This window comes from Anolis carolinensis, chromosome 4 (genome assembly GCF_035594765.1).
Source record: "Anolis carolinensis isolate JA03-04 chromosome 4, rAnoCar3.1.pri, whole genome shotgun sequence".
Taxonomy (NCBI): Eukaryota; Metazoa; Chordata; class Lepidosauria; order Squamata; family Dactyloidae; genus Anolis; species Anolis carolinensis.
In genome coordinates, this window is record NC_085844.1 from 94,936,355 (window position 1) to 94,956,583 (window position 20,229).

The 20,229-nt window shown below is 38.2% G+C and overlaps 1 long non-coding RNA gene across 1 annotated transcript in view; it reads right to left on the reverse strand.

Annotated features, from left to right (window-relative positions):
* LOC103280029 (uncharacterized) overlaps positions 1-19,521 on the reverse strand; it is a 125,741-nt gene extending 106,220 nt beyond the window's left edge. The window contains exon 1 of the long non-coding RNA XR_507110.3: positions 19,431-19,521. This is a non-coding gene — a long non-coding RNA (uncharacterized LOC103280029). The remainder of the gene's footprint in view (positions 1-19,430) is intronic.
* Positions 19,522-20,229: the final 708 nt, after the last annotated feature.

Consider the following 20,229-nt stretch of genomic DNA (forward strand, 5'->3'; position numbering starts at 1 on the left):
CTATGCCTGGCTTGAGTATTCAGACTTGTAGTACAATTGCATTTAATGGGATTCAGGATTTGGTGTGCATGGCTTGCAATGGACATATATGACAGTGTAGTGAGAAAGCCCCTGCTGTGACAACCACTACTAATTTCTGTTACAAAAGAAAGAAGCATCATGTTATCTATTTTAAAGATGTAATTTGAAGAAAGCCTTGCATTCTTAGCCTTGAATCTTCCATATTATACATACCATGATTTTGTTCCCTTTAATAGTACTTTCTGCATTAGCACTTTCTGACAATTCATTTTTGCTATTTGTAATGCAAAGGATACAGTGTTTCACTGTCATATTGGCTTTCTAATGTCTTGTAGGTATTAGATAACATTTCTTAGTTACAATTGGTATATTAGGTATCTACCATATAATTTCTCTTTGTCATGCTTACAACAGAAGGCAAATGCTGCCTATTGTATGTAAGATTGTTATGCAAATTCCAGATTCCTTCTTTGATTCATCTGAGTTCATTTAGTCTTGCTTAAATGCCATCTTCAAAAATCAGTTATGTTCCCCAAACCTAAGAATTCAGAAATAAATTTTGCTAACTTCAGTGAACGCTACAGAGAAAAAGATTCCATAGGTTCACAATGTCAAAGATTCATACCTCCACGCCCCCAATAGTCAAATGTTAAGTTTTATATTTTCTACTTTTTGATATCAAATAATTCTGGATATTTTGTGAAGCTTGGACACTTTCAGACTCCTGCTTCAGTGTTATCATTTCCATATCTGTTATCCATTTGTAAACTGCTCTTAAGCAACCATAAGCAACACAGAACTTGGGATGTTTGTGAAGTTGTTTTTAGTTGTTCACCTCTCAGAATCCCCAGTGGAATTATTCTTTTCCAAGCTCTGAATAATGTGAGAATCAAGATGACTTTGCCACCCTGTCTCCTCTATACTTTGAACACTGCTTTAGTATCAGTGAAACAACCTAAGTGAAACACATTTTCCAAAGAAAAAGAGCTAAACAATACCTTCACTACAGAATAATGGCTGCTCTGATGGTTTCATTTCTGTGGACAACTCTAAGGATGGTTTGGAAAGCAAACTTCTAATTTGGAGTCTGTTTTGCTTTTGAATTTGTAACTGCATCTAATTTTGATCAGTAACCTGAAAAAAATATTTTCACTCTCAGAAGCTCCTTTGTTCTTTTCACTTGGAGACACCACATGTTAATTACCAAGTCAAAGGACATAAAAATGAATAAATACAATTGGACCAAAGAGAAATCATTGTAAAGGCAGTGTTTCCAAATGCATGCACACTCGAGGCTATTAAATATTTCCAGCGGTGCATGAAAAACTTATATATTACCCCCTTTACATCTACTTTTATGTTACCATACATTCATTAATTAAAGAGCAGGAGCAAAAAAAATTATGAAGTTGATGAAAGGTTTACAGACCTTGTGACCTATTCCAACTCCAAGGATTAGTATGAAAACTGTGTGTGACTGCAAATTATTATGCTCGCCTTATTAGCATAATGATTTCCCACCTTCCATGGTACTTCATTGTTATCTATAAGCTCCCAAAGGCCCTTAAGCTTGTTAATAACCATTATGGCAGTGCAATGAAGTGAATCAAGACTAAACTGAACTCACCTGAGCCTAAGTAGATTAACCCTACTCAAGTCCAACGGTGTCCATATGAATTCAGCTGGATTTTTCCCCACCAACAAATAATGATGAATCCAAGTGGGATAAAAACACAAGTGGTTCTTTAATCCACACACACACACAAATACACAGAGAGAGAGAGAGAGAGAGAGAGAGAGAGAGAGAGAGAGAGAGAGAGAGAGAGAGAGAGAGAGAGAGAGAGGATCCCACATTGGAGGGAGGCCTGGAGTAAACATCCTTTACAAAGTCAATTCATCTTGAAGAAGTGGGTTGCACAATTCAGAATTATTGTTTGAGACTGTACACAAAGTTATAATTAGTGCGGTGGGTAAGCCTTTTTGTATTTTTAATGCTAAAAAGTACTTATTCTTGTTTTCCTTTGGAGATGATTATTGTCTCAGACTTCCATTTTATGTAGACAAGCTAAGGAGTACTTTCAGATGATGGCATGCTCTGAGTCCTACTGCTCTTCTCTTGAATGGATAATCATCATATTGATATGGAACTACTGGGATATTTATCAAATGTTGGGGATGCATATTGAAATATAGACTAAGAGTGGATGAACCCTGGCATAATATGAAGTGTTGGGATTGTTGTCAGGACCTCTTCTGTAATAAGGGGGCCTATAGACTTCTGGTGTTCCTCCTTCCCATAGATTCTGTCTACACCCCACTAGCTAGGTTTGGAGCACTGGGTGGATTTTTCTAGCTAGTTCTTGAATTTCCCACAGTGTGATAGAGTGTCAGTGGCTTGGGGTATTGTGGGAAATTAAAAAGTCGCTCAAGCCATTTGACTGGCCTTGCTCAGACTTTTGAGCCAGAAGAAAAAGAAAAGGAGGGAGTCAGGTGTGGCGCCAAGTCCCCAATAATTGTCTAAGGATACTAGGTACTTTTTCTCACTGGGGATAGGCTGCCATTTAGTTATCTGTCTAGGTAAGGCCTGTACAACAGGCAGCTTGGGGGCAGATGCAGCCTTCACAAGGATTTGGTGAGGCATGAAGGTCCACATAATCAAAGCAATGGTATTCCCCATAGTAACCTGTGATTGCGAGAGCTGGACCATAAGGAAGGCTGAACAAAGGAAGATAGACACTTTTGAACTTTGGTGCTAGAGGAATATCCTGAGAGTGCCTTGGACCACAAGAAGATCCAACCAGTCCATCATCCAGGAAATAATGCCCGGCTGCTCACTGGAGGGAAGGATAATAGAGACAAAGTTGAAGTATTTTGGCCACATCATGAGAAGGCAGGAAAGCTTGGAAAAAATCACGATGCTGGGGGAAAAGGAAGGAAAAAGGAAGAGAGGCCGATCAAGGGCAAGATGGATGGATGGTATCCTTGAAGTGACTGGGTTGACCTTGAAGGAACTAGGGCAGTGATGGCCAACAGGGAGCTCTGGCGTGGACTGGTCCATGACGTCATGAAAAGTAGGAAACAACTTTGCGACTGAGCAGCAGCAGCAAAGGCTCTGAAACTCCCCACCATTCATTTCCTTGTGAGGGAGAAACATGGTTTTACCATGAATTTGTTGTAGGGTCTTCATGATAAAGCTAAATTTCTCCCTCACAAGTGAAGGAAATGAAAGGAGTGGAGTTGGTGGTTTTTCCCTCCAGAGAAGAAGGAGACAACAGAAGCAACTCTGAAGCAAAGAGAAAGGAAGAGCAGCAGTGGCAAGACCTCAGGCACTTCTTCTTTCCCTCAGAAAAGGACTGCAACCTACCACCATGCTTAGGGGAAGTGGGGAAATCAAGACTATTCCACTTTGTTGCTTGCTCTGCGAGAAAGGCACGCTCTTGCAAACTGTGAGTGATTCCATACCTCACAACCTCTGAGGATGCCTGCCATAGATGTGGGCAAAACGTCAGGAGAGAATACTTCTGGAACATGGCCACACAGCCCGAAAGACATACAACAACCCTGTGATCCCGGCCATGAAAGCCTTCAACAACACTGTGAGTGAGATGCTTAAAAATGTATCTGGTGGCCCAAAGAGGTATAGCCTATTTAATTTCGGCTCCTTACTACTGCCAAATTGTGCAGGCCTGGTCTAGGTAATAATGTGGAATATAATTTGAAACAGCTCTGTGATGAAGCTTGGCATTGTAACCCTGGGGTTATCAATCATGCAATTGCAAGAAGAACAGAGGAGAAAAGTTGGACTACTGGCTGATGATGTTATCATGACTGCTCAGCAGTGCTTTCAGGCATATTACAAGGAGGCATTTTCCTTTTCACTACTGTCCAAGAAAAATCTTTTAGGAATTATATTCTAGAATGTTTCCAAAACATGGCCAACTTCTCTGTACTCCTTCTGAAGTAATTTAGGCCGATACCAGAAAATTCTTGATTGATTAATTGACTTTACATAGAGTTGTATGGAGTTTCCAAGAAGTGCAAGTTCTGCTTAGTTTTCAGCATTGTTGTGAGAATGTAGGTTCTCAAATCATGATTCATAACTGTGACAGATGCCAGTTCAGTCCATAGTTCAGTTCGCTGCAACTCCTTGTTCTCTAATTTCAGCATGTATGGAGCTTGTTATCCAGAAGCCTCATGCATGTTCTTCACTTGATTTCTCCCAACTTGATGGGCCACTTCTGTCACTTCATCCATCCAGAAGTGGCCCATCAAGTTGGGAGAAATCAAGTGAAGAACATGCATGAGACTTCTGGATAACAGTCAAATAGGGAGACATAAGCTAGATTACCTTAAATACTGTTTTAAGGAAAGATGAAGTCCCTGACAAAACAGAAAGTAGTAGATGATGAACAATAGCCAAGTGAAAAATACTATGACAAATTTCTCCAGAAGACGAATGAAGATGTGGGGTCTCCTGTGGGGAAATAAAACACTTTATTTTAAGAAAAATGAGGAAATAAATCATCTATAAAGAGATAATCAGTGGGAAGGGGGATAGACAGTAACAGCTGCTCATGCTATTTTGAAAGACAGATCTAACCTGCGTGAGTTCAGTGAAGATTTATTTAATTGTAAAGCCCTTAATCAAACACAATAAATTGTAATGATTTTATAATAAATTTGTAGGCATTGTAAAATGATGATGATGATGATGATGATGATGATTATTATTATTATTAGTAGTAGTAGTAGTAGTAGTAGTAGTTCAGATTTTTATGTGGCTCTGGAGCCTAGAGTTCAAATACCAGCTTGATCAAGGAAATCCACTGAGTGATCATGGGAAAATCATAATCTCAGCTTTGGAGGAAGGCAAAAGGAAATCTCTGGAAAAAAATCATGTAGGGGTGTGCAATTTGGCTAACCCCCATACTGTTTTTGATGTCTGGATTTCAGTGGCCCCCTTAATCAGTTTTTGGGGAGCCTCTTGACTTCTGGAAGGCAAAATTCCATTTTTTTGATCTGATAGCTGAAAGATCTGGGAAGATTCATCCCATTGACAGCAATGGGGGAACTTCCCAGGATCCCCTTTCATTCATTTTTTTCCCCTTCAACTAGACCTGGGTTTATGTTTGGCAACATCTGACTTCCAATTAGAATACTCAACTGCCAGGGCTTTCCAGTTATCTGTGTTTATTCCACATTTATTTAGGTTAGCCATCTTTAAATTGCTTTTGCTGTCCACCAACATTCAGTTTTCCATTTTTGAGCTGAGAATAAAGTAGCTGCTTTGGGAGAAGTGATCAGGCATTCAGACAATTTGGCCAATTAAGTGAAGTTGATGGCGGAGAATCATTGCTTCAGTGCTGGTGTACTTTACTTTTCCAAAACACTGACATTTGTCTGCCTGTCTTCTCAAGAGATTTGCAGGATTTTTCAAAGGCAAAGCTGATGGAATCTTTCCAGAAGTCAAGAGTAGCATCTGTAGATGGTCCATGTTTCGCACAAGCGATTGTCCTTGTTAGAAGGACAATTGCTTTGTAAACAAGCCTCTTGATATCTCTATGAATGTGCCAATTCTCAGAGTTTGAGATGGTGTGGAAATGATATTTTTATCCAAAATCCACTTAAACCCACTTCCTAAGCAAGCCAGCTCTCCACATGCAGTCATTTCCATGCCATTCAAGACTAAATGGGATAAATGAACATATGATCAGCTACTTTACTGTTGCTGGGCATGCTGCAAAGAATCATATCCAGGAGCTTCCTATGATTTTTGGAGATCCCTGATTATGTCTTTTGCAGTCCTTTAACTTCAGGAAAATAGCTAGGTACATTCTTCTTCATCCCCTCACTTTCCAACAACTTGCAAATGGCTGTGTTGTGGTGCTGTATCTCCTAGGGTAGAATTTTGTGAGGAGTCATAACTACAAACACAGAACTATATGCCAAAGTGTCATAAAACTTCCACTTTCTAAACCCACTATATGGATTATTTTAAAACTAGATATTGAATGATGTGGACATTTAGCATTTGAAGGGCAATGTATAAATGATCTTTAAGCAAGCAGCTTACCCTTGCTGGGCTGAATTTTTTTAATAATTAAAGAAATGCTATTCTACATGTTATGACCCATTTACGGCCCCATGTACACTGCCATTATAATGCAGATTGAAGTGTGTTATATGGTCTGTTCAGACTCATATAATGCACTTTAACAGCATTGAACTGGAGGACACAATGTTATAATGGCAATGTAGATGGGAGCCTAATGCAGGTAGATTTAGTGTTTTTGGATAATAATAGCAACATGGGGAACATTGCCCAAAACTTCTATTCACTTTAGAACAGAGGTTCTCAGCCTGTGGGTCTCCAGATGTTTTAGCCTTCAATTCCCAGAAATCCTAATAGCTGGTAAACTGCCTGGGATTTCTGGGAGTTGTAGACCAAAACACCTGGGGACCCACAGGTTGAGAACCACTGCTTTAGACTATTTTGATCAGTATTTATCTTGAATTTCAGTGGTATTTTAAATAACTAGGGATTGTAACATTTACCTATTTAGTCCTTGCATGCGGGGATAAATAATTTACACAGTTTTCTCTGTGCTTCAGAGAAAAATAAACATTTCTGCACAGTTATTGACATTCACAGATTCCAAAGTATTTGGGGAAATTATCCTGTGTAGAAATACACGTGTATTATTTATTTTGCATGGTAATAGGCTTTTATTCAAAACAAAACAAACATCTGCTACAGGAAAAATGTTGCATAGGAAGCAGCAATTTTGTGCAATCATATCATATTTTTGATTTCCTCAATTTGTTATGTTCCTACTCATGTTGTCAGAGCACTGATAGGTAAAGGAATATGAATTGGATGCATGTTTCATTGCCTGAATAGACATATAGCACCACAAAAACATGTTCTGCTGAGATCTGAAATAATCCTGTATAGCCTCTGCATATGAAGTCAAGGGGCTCTTCTTGTTCAGAAAGAATTTGTCAGCTCTTGAAAGCTATAGGACTCAAAGCAGGCTCACACAGGCAGCTCCGTGGAAACACTTTATCGAGGACCTTCCTTACAAGATGAAAATGAAGCTGGAACTGATGTATTCCCACCAAACCCCGAGTATATCTGCCTCCTACCTCCCCCCCTCCACACATTCACACGTATCTGTTATATGGTCCTTTCCCAGGCTTGAAAAACCAGAGCTGGCCATAAAACCCATCCCTGGCCAGATGGCTCATCATTTAGATTATCTCCCACCCCCCATTGTTCTGGCAGGATGTGGAGAGTACAGTTGTTATGAATGCTTGGCTTTCACATCCTGATAGAATTGGGAAAATTAGGGGTATACAGGACTAGATTAAGCACAGACTGGGCGAAGCAGGCTCAGACTCTCTTTGTGACTGTCTTGGCCCTGCTTGTCAACATTTGAGGAGGGTACTTGCATTTGGCTCCTTAAATGCTCATAATAAATAACTTTCAACATGTGCTAATGTGGGGAAAGCCTTTTCCTATCTAGATCAGAAGCTGTACACTCAAGCAAGCTGTTATGGTTTCCAGCACAGAGGCAGGGCTTCATACACAGAGCTTTGTATCAAGGAGAAGGTGCATCTGGCCTTCTTGATGTTATAGGAATACAACTCAAATCTTTCATCATCATTCATTATGCTAACTTGGAGTGGTGGGAGTTATAGTCCACCAGCACCCAACGTTCAACAAATTCACCTGCTCTGGCACCCTGCTCTGTGCTCAGCTGCCCAGGAAGAAAAGTGAGGGATGTGCACCAACAGATTGGTGAAGTTTAGTCTATTATAAAAGGGCTCCATATCTGCAGTGTCGGGTGTGAGAAAAAGACCATAGTCCAATATAGTCCACTAAATGTTTCTGTGCCACAGAACATGCCAAAAGAAATGGGGTTGTGTAGTCTGTTTTTCATTTGACCCAGAATTATGCCAGAGGAATGCCTGTTGGATATTGCCATAAACTTCTCTCTCTCTCTCTCTCTCTCTCTCTCTCTCTCTCTCTCTCTCTCTCTCTCTCTCTCTCTCTCTCTCTCACACACACACACACACACACACACACACTTTATTTAACTATCTCATAGACATATAAATAGGTATGAGAAAGATAAATAATGTGAATACAAATTGGTTTCTGTACTCAGAATGACCCTAGTTTTTTTAGTAATGGAATCTAATGACATCATCTTTTGACAGGCCTGATCTTTAACCCGGTTTGATCTAAAGCAGATTCCTTTGGAATGAGATCATTAAGGTAAATCCCTGAATACAGAGGGAACCATATTCATATAAGCCATTTATGAGTATTAAGTTACTGAGAATTATCTTCTTGTTATTTTTTTCCCTTCAGTGCAAACAATGTGAAAATTGTAGTTAATGGCCCTTCTCAACTGAACTTTATAGTTGTGTTGCTGGAGACATATAATATCCTAATTATTGCTGAAATGATTTCAGAAGACATGTAGGAGTAAAACTTTACCAGTAGAACAGTTTTTACAGACTACATTAAGAGCTAAGACCAAAGTTTGTGCATTTTATTGCTAATGTATTTTTATTTATATTTGCAGTGTTATAGTGTCTATTTTCTGGTGGCAACAAATTCCCAAAAATTCAATGAAAATATTCTTCAGGAAAATTCCCTCCCTTGCATTTTTGGAGTCATTGGAACAGAAGTGACACAAACAGAAAGGCAAGCATTCAAGGAGACAGAAAAGCCAAGAGCAGAATGGGGTCTAGCAAATGACCAATAAGTGAAAGAAGTGAGGCTGAAAGGAAGGCATCTACAGAGGAGGAAAACACTGAAGAGACTTCCTGTACCTTTAATGATTTGCATAGAAGTGGAAATTTGATCAGATGTTGCTACTCACACAAAAGGTAATAAGCAAGTCCTACTGAAAACCCCTATTCTACATCACCATTATAAGAGCCCTCTTTAGTTTTCTCTCTAGCAATCCTAGACCAAAGCCTGTTTTTGTAGCTTTGGCTCTTCTGGGCTGTTAAAACAACTTTTTTTTTTGCCATCTCTTGAATTTCCCCCCTCTATTTTTCCATATTTCGATAATTCCCTAAACCATTGTGATAATTCCAAATCCTTCATAAAATTAGTTTTTCTAAGCAAGTGTTCTATCCCAGCAGCTGGTAGCTTTCATGTCAGTAGGGTGCTAAATCCACTACAAGTTTTCTAAATGATGAAGGAGCTATCCAAGGTGCTGAAATCTATTCTAAAATAGGTTCAACAATTTGAGTGACTTCTTTAAATTTTAGTATTAATTTAAGTAGACTGGCCAGATCATTGACTTATCCATGTGTACACCAGCCAAATAAAACATTGATCACCTCCAGAAGATGAATGGCTATTTCTGCAGTAGAAGTGTACCTTTCTGACTATAACCAATCACAAGAATAACCACAGAAAACTCTGTAGTGACCTCCACTGTTTTTATATGTGAGCAGCTGGATTGGGCTAGATTTGGAGCTATCCAGTATGCACTTATCAAAGGACCCACCACAGTTTCACCAACCAAAGGCAGCTCTGCAGCAAATAACATCATTTCTTGTGTTCTCGTGGCTTGTCTCCCTGTTGTAACCTCACCAGAAGCAATGCCACCAGCAAAGCTCTCTTGGGAACTACTTCTGACCAGTGAAACAATGGCAGTATAAGCAGCCACCCAGGACCAGTTCTAGTGCGCTGTCAGCCTGACTGAATATTTGAACTGCAACACAAAGTTTTGTGAGGCTTCCTTGCAATACCTGTGGCGGTCCTTTTGTGATGTATCTGGGGCAGTTTTGAAGCAAATTATATTTGGTATACACACAGCCTTACAGGTCAATCTTCTTCTAAACTAAGAAGCCTGGACTTTAACTCTTGTATTAACACATACTGTAATGCATACAAATGCATTACAGAATGTAATGTAAAGAGAGTTCTAGCAAATGTTGGAAATGTGAGAAAATGTTGGGGACATTTCACCATATGTGGTGGTCTTGTAAAAAGGCCCAGAAATACTGATCTCAAATCCATTTGTTGGTTAAAGAAATGGTTAAGCTCAAATTTATGATTAAATCAGAGTTCTACTTGTTAGGGATGTTAAGTGATGAATTTGATAGAAAATAAGGAGGACTGAAATTATAAATTACTATATCAATGAGAATTATCTATACCCAGAGATGGAAAGACCCAGTGGCTCCAATGCAAGAAGATTGACTTATGAAGATGTGCGAACTAGCTGAAATGGACACGCTGATAGTATTAATCAAGGAGAAATCCTTGACCAACTTTAATAAAGACCAGGACTTATTAATTAACTTTGTATACCAAAGATAAAGATAAACATTTACTATTGGGGTTTTTTTTTGAATTAGAAGAGTGCTACTAATAGTCAAAGGGTGGCATTATTGTGGGTGTAGAAAAGCAAAGGACTTAAAACCATCAGACGGAGAGTGTGAGGTTCACATAGCAGGTACTGTTGCCGTATGTGGTAGGGAGTTGTGATAATTGTAGTGAGGATTATTGTTGTAGACTACATTATATTAATTATAGCTGCTTTTTATTTAAAAAGTATTTGTATGGTTTTGTTTGTGTGGATGTGGGATGGTTCTGTGACTATTAATTTTATCTAGTGTTTTATATATTTGGTTGTTTGTATGTTTGTTGGTCTTTTGTGGAATAAAAATTAAATATCTATTATCAATATTTTGTTCAATCATATCAAGCAAGCTTCAGTTCCATATTCTATTATCTGGAAGTTAGACCAATTTAATTCAATTAGACTTACTTTTTAGTAGAATTGTAAAAACTTGTTCTGTAAGCTTTTAAATGGACTTATTTCTCAAGTGAATGAAGTACCTATCAGAAATCATCATATTAATATCGGTCCATCTTGGTTTAGTAAAAATAATCAAATGTCAGATAATAAGCAAAGTAATTTTGAACCTGTAAAAATTAGTCAGAAAACCTTCTGCTTTTAAATAAGATAAAGCTATGCAAAAAAGTTTTTTTTTAAAGAAAAACCCTCTTATCTAAATTGACTCATATATTAGCATTACCATATGTACTCAAGTATCAGCCAACCCAAATATAAGCTGAGGCACCTAATATTACCACAAAAAACTGGGAAAACTTATTGATTCAAGTATAAGTCAAAGGTGGGAAATGCAACAGCTACTGGTAAATTTCAAAATAAAAATAGATAGCAATAAAATTACATTAATTGAGGCATCAGTAGGTTAAATGTTTTTGAATATTTACCATATTTCAAAGAAAAACAGTAAACCTGCTCTGTAAGTGCAAATGTAGGGTCAACAAAAACTACATGGTATCAACAACAACAATAATAAAAACTTCATTTGTATCCCGCCCTATCTCCCCATGGGGACTCAGGCCAGCTTCCAACATAGTAACAAGCAAACATTCAATGACTATATAAACAATGCAATGCAAACATTCAATGACTATATAAACAATGACTATATAAATAATTATAGATCTATAATTATATATTCTAATTTCACATATGCATTTCTCCCTGAAATGTTTGCAAATGCTCTCTCCATATATATGCATTTCCCTCCCTGTAATATTTGCAAACCCTATATATATGTTTATATTTATCCAAACATTTCTATGTGTGTGTATGCATTTCCCCTGCAATATTTGCAAGCCGTCTATATCTATATTAATATCTATCTATCTAGACATCTCTCTATATACAGATAATTATGTCTATATAGGATTTGCAGAGACTTGCGAACATGTGAGAGGAAAATTAATATATAAAAATAATGTATACATATAGATCGATACAGATATAGGGATTGCAAAGACTTGCAGGGGGACATGCCTATTCTATCTGTAGGAGAGCTTAACCAATATTTCAGGGGGAAATGCTTTTAAAAGATTAATGTGTATGTGTGTGTATGTATGTATGTATAGATAGATAGATAGACAGACAGACAGACAGACAGACAGACAGACAGACAGGTAGATAGATGATTAATGAGTATATTCTTCTTCCTGACTTGCAAGATCTTCTCTCCCCCCCCCCCTTCCCTTTTCAAAACATTCCCTTGGATAAGAATGAGGGAGGCTTTGGAAAAGAAAAAACACTGATAAAGGAGGGTAAGAGAAAAGAGAAATACAGTAGAGTCTCACTTATCCAACATTCGCTTATCCAACATTCTGGATTATTCAACGCATTTTTCTAGTCAATGTTTTCAATACATTGTGATATTTTGGTGCTAAATTCGTAAATACAGTAATTACTACGTAGCGTTATTGCATATTGAACTACATTTTCTGTCAAATTTGTTGTATAACATGATGTTTTGGTGCTTAATTTGTAAAATCATAACCTAATTTGGTGTTTAATAGGCTTCTCCTTAATCTCTCCTAATTATCCAATATATTTGCTTATCCAACATTCTGCCGACCCGTTTATCATCATCATCATCATCACTTAATTACTTATTAATCGCCCTCCATCCACGATGCTCTAGGCGATTTACAAGATAAAATTGTAAAGGATAAAAATACATACATACAAATATTGATAAAAATTAAAATAGATTAAAAGCTCTAGTAAAGAGCCATGTCTTGAGTGCTAGGGTAAAAGGCCCCAACTCACGCATGGCTCTCATATAGGGCGGCAAGGCATTCCATAAGGCAGGGGTAGAAACAGAAAAAGCTCTGCGCCTGGTCCTCTCCAAGTGCACTTCTCTAGGACCCGGTACATAGAGTAAGTCTCGTTGGGATGGTCGTTGCGACCTCCGATGATGGGAGAAGGAGAGACGGTCCCTAAGATACGATGGGCCCTGGCCATAAAGAGTTTTAAAAGTCAGGACTAGCATTTTATATAGACCACGGTAATCAGTTGGAAGCCAATGCAGATGCTGCAGCACTGGTGTTATGTGGCATTTCATGGGTGTTCTTGTGAGTAGCCTGGCTGCCGCATTCTGAACAATACGGAGCTTCCGAGTCGTGGACATCGGAAGGCCAACATACAGGGCGTTGCAATAGTCCAGCCTAGATGTGACCGTGGCATGGATGACTGTTGCCAGAGCCTCATCAGATAGATAGGGTGGCAGTTGCCTCGCTTGTCGTAGGTGGAAAAAGGCCTGTTTGCTGGCAGCAGCGACCTGAGCTTCCATTGTCAGCTGTGAATCTAAAACGACACCCAGGCTCTTAACGGAAGGCGAAGGAGATAGGGCAGCACCATCGAAGGTGGGTAGCAAGTGGGTCAGACCAGTTGAGCGGCCATGCCAGAGAATCTCAGTCTTCGCCGGGTTTATGTTGGATAAGTGAGACTCTACTGTATATCACATATTGCAAGCAATGACTTCTAGGCTCCTCTGCCTGGCCTTGACTCCATTATAAGCCGAGGAAGGTTTTTTCAGGTTATAAAAAGGGTTGAAAAACTCAGCTTATCTTTGAGTATATATGGTACTCTTTATCAGGATAGTCAAAAAGAAGAAAGTATCATTTTTGATGCCTCTGAGTAAGTTAATTCTATGTAAAAATTGATGGGTTGCTCATTTCTTTATATTTTGTACTAGAATTAGAATACATCATCAGAATCCAATTAATGAATTCTGGGCACATTTGAAACATTGAATGGGCTGAAAACAATCTGAAATGGATTTTGAGAAATCTTTACATTACATATCAAATTTATTTATCTATATCTGGTCATTTCCTCGATTTTACAAAGTCAATTTGTTCTTTGTGAGTCATGATTATTGTATTTGTAGTCTATCCTTTAGCTTTTATTATTCTGATTCAAAAGACTATGGACATGTTTCTATTGATTTTAAATCTCTTTTCCCTATTACCAATTAGTACTATTAATTTTCCATTCAAGATTCAACGTTCCTAAGTTTTTTGATAACTCCATTCCAAAGTTTAATTGAGTCACTAAAAGATGAAAGGGTTTTTTCCCAGTTTAATTCAATTGTATTTCTACAATGGCCACAGGCCATAACAGAAGTGCCCAGTGCAATGCATAACATGATTAAATGATAACCCTGATAACTCTGATATATTACAGAGATGACTCAAACAAAACTTGTCGCCAGTAAAAAAAAATCATGGTAGCAGGGTTGGGTTTTTTCTTTTTCATCTCAGGAGCTTCTGCTGTGAGAGAATTGGCCGTTCGCAAGGATGTTGCCCAAGGGATGCCCAGATGTTTGATATTTTACCATCCTTGTGGGAGGCATCTCTCATGTCCCCACATGGGTGGCTGGAGCTGACAGAAGGAGCTCTCTCACTCTCCTGAGATTCGAACCGCCAACCTGTCAGTCAGCAGTCCTGCCAGCATGAGGGTTTAACCCATTGCGCCACCAGGGGCTCCATGGTAGCAGTTGAATTCAATGAATGTTAAATTTAATAAAAAAGAGGACCATTTTCAAATAATGTTGTGATAAGCTGCCAACTCAAGTGATACATTCTAGCTACTAGATAACAAAAGTCAACCATTCAAAGACAGGGCTAATTTTTTTTTATAATAATACCTAGGTTTTTTTAACTGATATGGTAATTGTACTTACTTCCTTGGAAGATGAAGAGGAATACACTATTTGATAGAGAAGTGTACTCTCCTAAAGGAATAAGAAAATGTTGTGTGCTGTCAAGTCAACTCCTACCTATTTTAACCCTATCATGGGATTTTCCTGCAAGACTGCTATTACCTTCCTCTGAGATTGGGAGAGTGTGAGTATGGGTTTCCATTAGGCATGTGTAATACAAAAAGATGGTTCTAAACTGTGTTCAAAAGTAGGGGACGCTAGCGCTTCATTTCTAAAGTCCTTTCTGAATTTTTGAGGTAAACATTTCGAAACTCTAACTAAACTTACGAATCTTTGGAACTCTAACTAAACTTACGAATCTTCGTAAATTAATGGAGGTCATGCATAAGGAACACATCACTGCCAGTGGGGAAAATTCAGGGGCTCATATTTTCCCCATTTTTAAACCTATTAAGGTGAAACTTGTTATAAGGGTAGAACACATTTACCACTGTTAGCTCACCAAATTTCAGAATGTTTGACTTATCCATGGTTTTTTGGCAAATTATCAAAATGTTTATTTAAAAAGCATTTTTTTTAGTAATAAAGAAAATCTGATCCTGATTTGAAAGTATTATTTCCTGTTTCACCAGGTTGTCTTTACTTTGAAAGTCGTTGTTCTACTCCAGGAAATTTGTTTTTGTGGCTTAAACTGTGTTAAATTGGTGGAGACTCAACAAAGCAAATTGTGCTATATCAGTGATTCTCAACGTTTGGGTCCCAAGATGTCAAAACACTGAGAAGCACTGTGCTATATCTATATATATAAAAGAGTGATGGCATCACGGCAATTCACAAAACAACAAAAGTACAGGCCCCCCAACCTCAAAATTTGACAACACAACCCATCATCCACGCCTCAAGGTTGATACAACAAAAAGAAAAGAAAAATAAAGTCCTAATTAGAGGGAGAGCAATAATTTTTTTTCCAATTGCTGCCAGTTTAGAGGGCTAATCTCTGCCCACTTGGTTGCCTAGCAACCAAGGGACAGCCAGGTTTCAGTTAGGGGACAGGCAGATTTAGGCCTCACTTAGACTTCTTCCACAGATTATCTAATTTGCACTGGATTATATGGCAGTGTAGACTCAAGGCCCTTCAACACAGCTATATAACCCATTTATAATCTTATATTATCTGCTTTGCACTGGATTATCTTGACTCCACACTACCATATCATCCACTTCAGTGTGCATTTTATACAGCTGTGAAGAAGGGGCCTCATATAATCCAGTTCTAAGCAGATAATATAAGATTATCAATATACAGTAGAGTCTCACTTATCCAACATAAACAGGCCGGCAGGATAAGTGAATATGTTGGATAAGAAGGGATTCAGGAAAAGCCAATTAAACATCAAATTAGGTAATCGTTATACAAATTAAGCACCAAAACATCATATTATACAACAAATTTGACAGAAAAAGTAGTTCCATGCGCAGTAATGCTATGTAGTATTTACAGTAGAGTCTCACTTATCCAACACTCGCTTATCCAACGTTCTGGATTATCCAACGCATTTTTGTAGTCAATGCTTTCAATATATCGTGATATTTTGGTGCTAAATTCATAAATCCAGTAATTTCTACATAGAATTACTGTGTATTGAACTACTTTTTCTTCCAAATTTGTTGTCTAACATGATGTTTTGGTCCTTAATTTGTGAAATCATAACTTAATTTGATGTTTAATAGGCTTATCCTTAATCCCTCCTTATTATCCAACATATTCGCTTATCCAACATTCTGCCAGCCCGTTTATGTTGGATAAGTGAGACTCTACTGTATTTACAAATTTACCACTAAAATATCACAATGAATTTAAAACACTGACTACAAAAACATTGATTATGAAAAGGCAGACTGCGTTGTATAAGCGAATGTTGGATAAGTGAGATTCTTCTTTAATATGAAATAATTACTCGGATAGAATAATGCAGAACAATATAATCTCTAAAACCAGGACAGTAAATAAACAGGGGAATTCCACACAGGAAACAATCGGGGCCAGCTAACACCTCCCAACAAAGTATTCCCATCATCAAAGTCTGGCAAATCCTCTGTTTTCTCAGGGCCACAGACAGTAGAAGCACATAAAATATCGCAAACAACACCACTCTGAAAACAAGGGAATTCCAAACAGGAAACAATCAGGGCCAGCTAACACCTCCCAACAAAAAATTCACTCAGGGAGGAAACAGCCAGGCTTTAAAGCTGCAAGGCCATTACATCCTAATCATTTTTCCTAATTGCAGCATTCATACTTGCCTCCAACAAACAAAAAAAAAACCAATCAGAAATATTGTATATTCACAACCTTTAGGAAATAATATCCCCTGATGGCGCAGCGTGTTAAAGCACTGAGCTGCTGAACTTCTGGACTGAAAGGCCGCAGGTTTGAATTGGGGGAGCGGAGAGAGCCCCCACTGTTAGCCCCAGCTTCTGCCCAGAAGTTCAAAAACATGCAAATGTGAGTGCATCAATAGGTACTGCTCCGGTGGGAAGGTAACGCCGCTCCATGCAGTCATCCCACATAACCTTGGAGGAGTCTACGGACAACGCCGGCTCTTCGGCTTAGAAATGGAGATGAGCACCAACCCCCAGAATAAGACACGACTGGACTTAATGTCAGGGGAAAACGTTTACCCTTTACCTTAACTACCACCAATTCCTCAATACTTTATTTCCCAGACTACCAGACTTCGCAACAGCAACGCGTGGCCGGGCACAGCTAGTAATATATATAGGACGACATCCCTTGCACAAAGACAAAGTTTTTGGAGTGTAATAAACTTTTGCCATGTTTTTATGACAGAACCAATTAGGAACTGCCATTTATAACCCAGTAACAGACATCATAATACAGACACCATCAAGGGACATCTAGACTGACTCCCTTCTTCCAGCAGAAAGGCACCATCCAAACTCTCCTGACATCCAATTAATATGCTTCCCCTATTGACACACAACTGCACAACTTAGCACAGATTTATACTATTACTTACTGTCCTCTTCACAGATGTCATGATTTCATATACAGTAGAGTCTCACTTATCCAAGCTAAACAGGCCAGCAGAAGCTTGGATAAGCGAATATCTTGGATAATAAGGAGGGATTAAGAAAAAGCCTATTAAACATCAAATTAGGTTATGATTTTACAAATTAAGCACCAAAACATGTTATACAACAAATTTGACAGAAAAAGTAGTTCAATATGCAGTAATGTTATATTGTAATTACTGTATTTACGAATTTAGCACCAGAATATCATGATATATTTAAAACATTGACTACAAAAATGGCTTGGATAATCCAGAGGCTTGGATAAGCGAGGCTTGGATAAGTGAGACTCTACTTTATATTATAATAACTAGACTGACTCTAAACACCACAACTGGCTTCTGCAGCCCAATGCATTCTGGGAAATGTAGTTTAGTGCAGGCATTTGGCTTCTCCTCACTTCTCATTAAATTACTATTATGGGGAAAACTTTGGGGGGCCCTATCTCATGCATTTTTAAAGCTGTTGGCGTGAAAGTTTCTACACTGCTAGAACACATTTAGCACTCTTTGCCTATCAAGTATCATAACATTTCACTCATCCACAATTTTTTTGGAAATTTTCAAAGTTTTTAAAAGCAACTCTTGTGCCTGAAGTTTTGTGTGGAACATAGACACATCTCTCTTCCAAAATTAGTGTCTTCAAATTAAATTTGGGGCAATAGGAGATCTTTGCAGTTAGCAGTAAGGAATTGGACTGAAATAATATTTTTATCATGCTGGTAATTGAGCACAGCAAAACATGGCAATATTTTAGTATTTTGAATTAAAGCCGTTTATCCCAATGGAATCAAGTTTCATAGACCTTGTGCCTAAATTCTGATTTATTCCAATTTTCCTTAGAGGATAAATTAATTCTGAAGAGACATAAAGAATGTTGTCTGCTAACTTAAGTATATTTTAGGACAATTTGTTTTCAGACATCAAGCGGTTTTTAATCTTGTACTATTCACCAGTGATATCACCTATTCCAAGAGATGTTTAAATGAACCTGCTTAATCTTTGCAACAGCTAATGGAGCTTGTAATACTGCAACATCTCCTTTTTAAAATGGAGGCATTTATAATCCATTCAGAATTATCTTATTAACTTGATCTGATGCATATAATTGGTCTGATGTATATAGTTCTTTTTAAAAGACTAAAAATTGTACTTTCAGTCATTTGGGGCAAATCAATTTGGAATTTTGCTTCTCTTCTTAGGCCTATAAGCTAAAAACAATGAATTGGGTTATTAGTTCTTTTAAACTTTTTATCTACTATCTCACAGATTTTTCTAGTTGGGAACAGTTGCCCCAGCCCAGATGGCTTCTTAACTTTTTCTTTGAGCGCAGGTACTCTTAAATCCTATTTCTGATTAGCTAAATGAGAAGTCAAAGCTTTCAACTTTTAATCTTTCTTTTGCTTTAAATAACCACTTGTCCTTCTTATATTTTATCAGTGATTTGTCATCATTAATCCATTCTGAGATGAAAAGCATGATCTCTCTTTCATAATGATTCTCTCTCACTTGCAACAGGTAACAAAATTATTTCCACAACCAATCATTCCATTAACCCTATCAGCTGAGATTCTGAATTCCCTGACCAAGTTTCCAATTAGGAAGTGCGGCTTCCCAGGTGCAAAGGGTTGGACGGTGTTGCGCATAAGCAAATATCAGTCAGGTCCAAAGCAATAGACACACAAACAAGAGGAAAAAGGAACAAAAATCGTTACTCTTGTCAGCAGAGTTGCAAAATCAAAAATGAAGTAAACTCAACAAACTTACACAGTTCTTCATAGCAAAGAGCATTGCTGGTCAGTCATTGCACATTCAGCATATCCATCACCAACAACTGTATTCTAACAACTCATACAGTTATACCCCACCAGGTGTGGTCCAAGCTTGCTTGCTGACCTACATCAGCAGCTGCCCATAATAATTAACACAATAAGGTTTTTTTAACACACACATATATATCTGATCCTGTTACTACTTACTGTAACAGACGGCACATTAGGAGTGGGAGGAATTAATCTCCTTGAGAGGTTGGGGGGAAGGAGAGGGATCTCCTTCAGAACTTAGATCAAGTAGATTAAGATCCCTTCTCAGTGGGAATCAGGGGTGCCTCTGCATACAGTTCTGAAATATTGCTTCTTTCCTTCCATTCATATGCTTGGAACAACTCTTACTAGATAGAAAAATGTGAAGGGAGCCTATAGGGGATGCTCACAAAGTTTTCTGTTGACTTAATCAGACTAATGTGCTATTTGTTACCTTCTTTGTACATGACACTGTTATCACTGGTCCAGAGAGAATAGTTTGAACTTTCGATCTCATCAGATGGGTGCTCCAGTTCATTTCCCCTTTAAGCATGGAGCCTGCTGGCTCCCATTATATGACACACTGCTACTTCTGGGTGGGAATATGTGCTTAAAGGGGTGATGAAGAGAAGCACTCCACTGCTGCAGCAACACAGGAGGCTTCCCATGTTGCCTTTGATTAATGTAGGGGAAGCTGGAAGGTTGATGCTTCCCTCCGTGGGATCGCCTGGCCAGTAAACTAAGCAATGTGGGCATAGGATGAT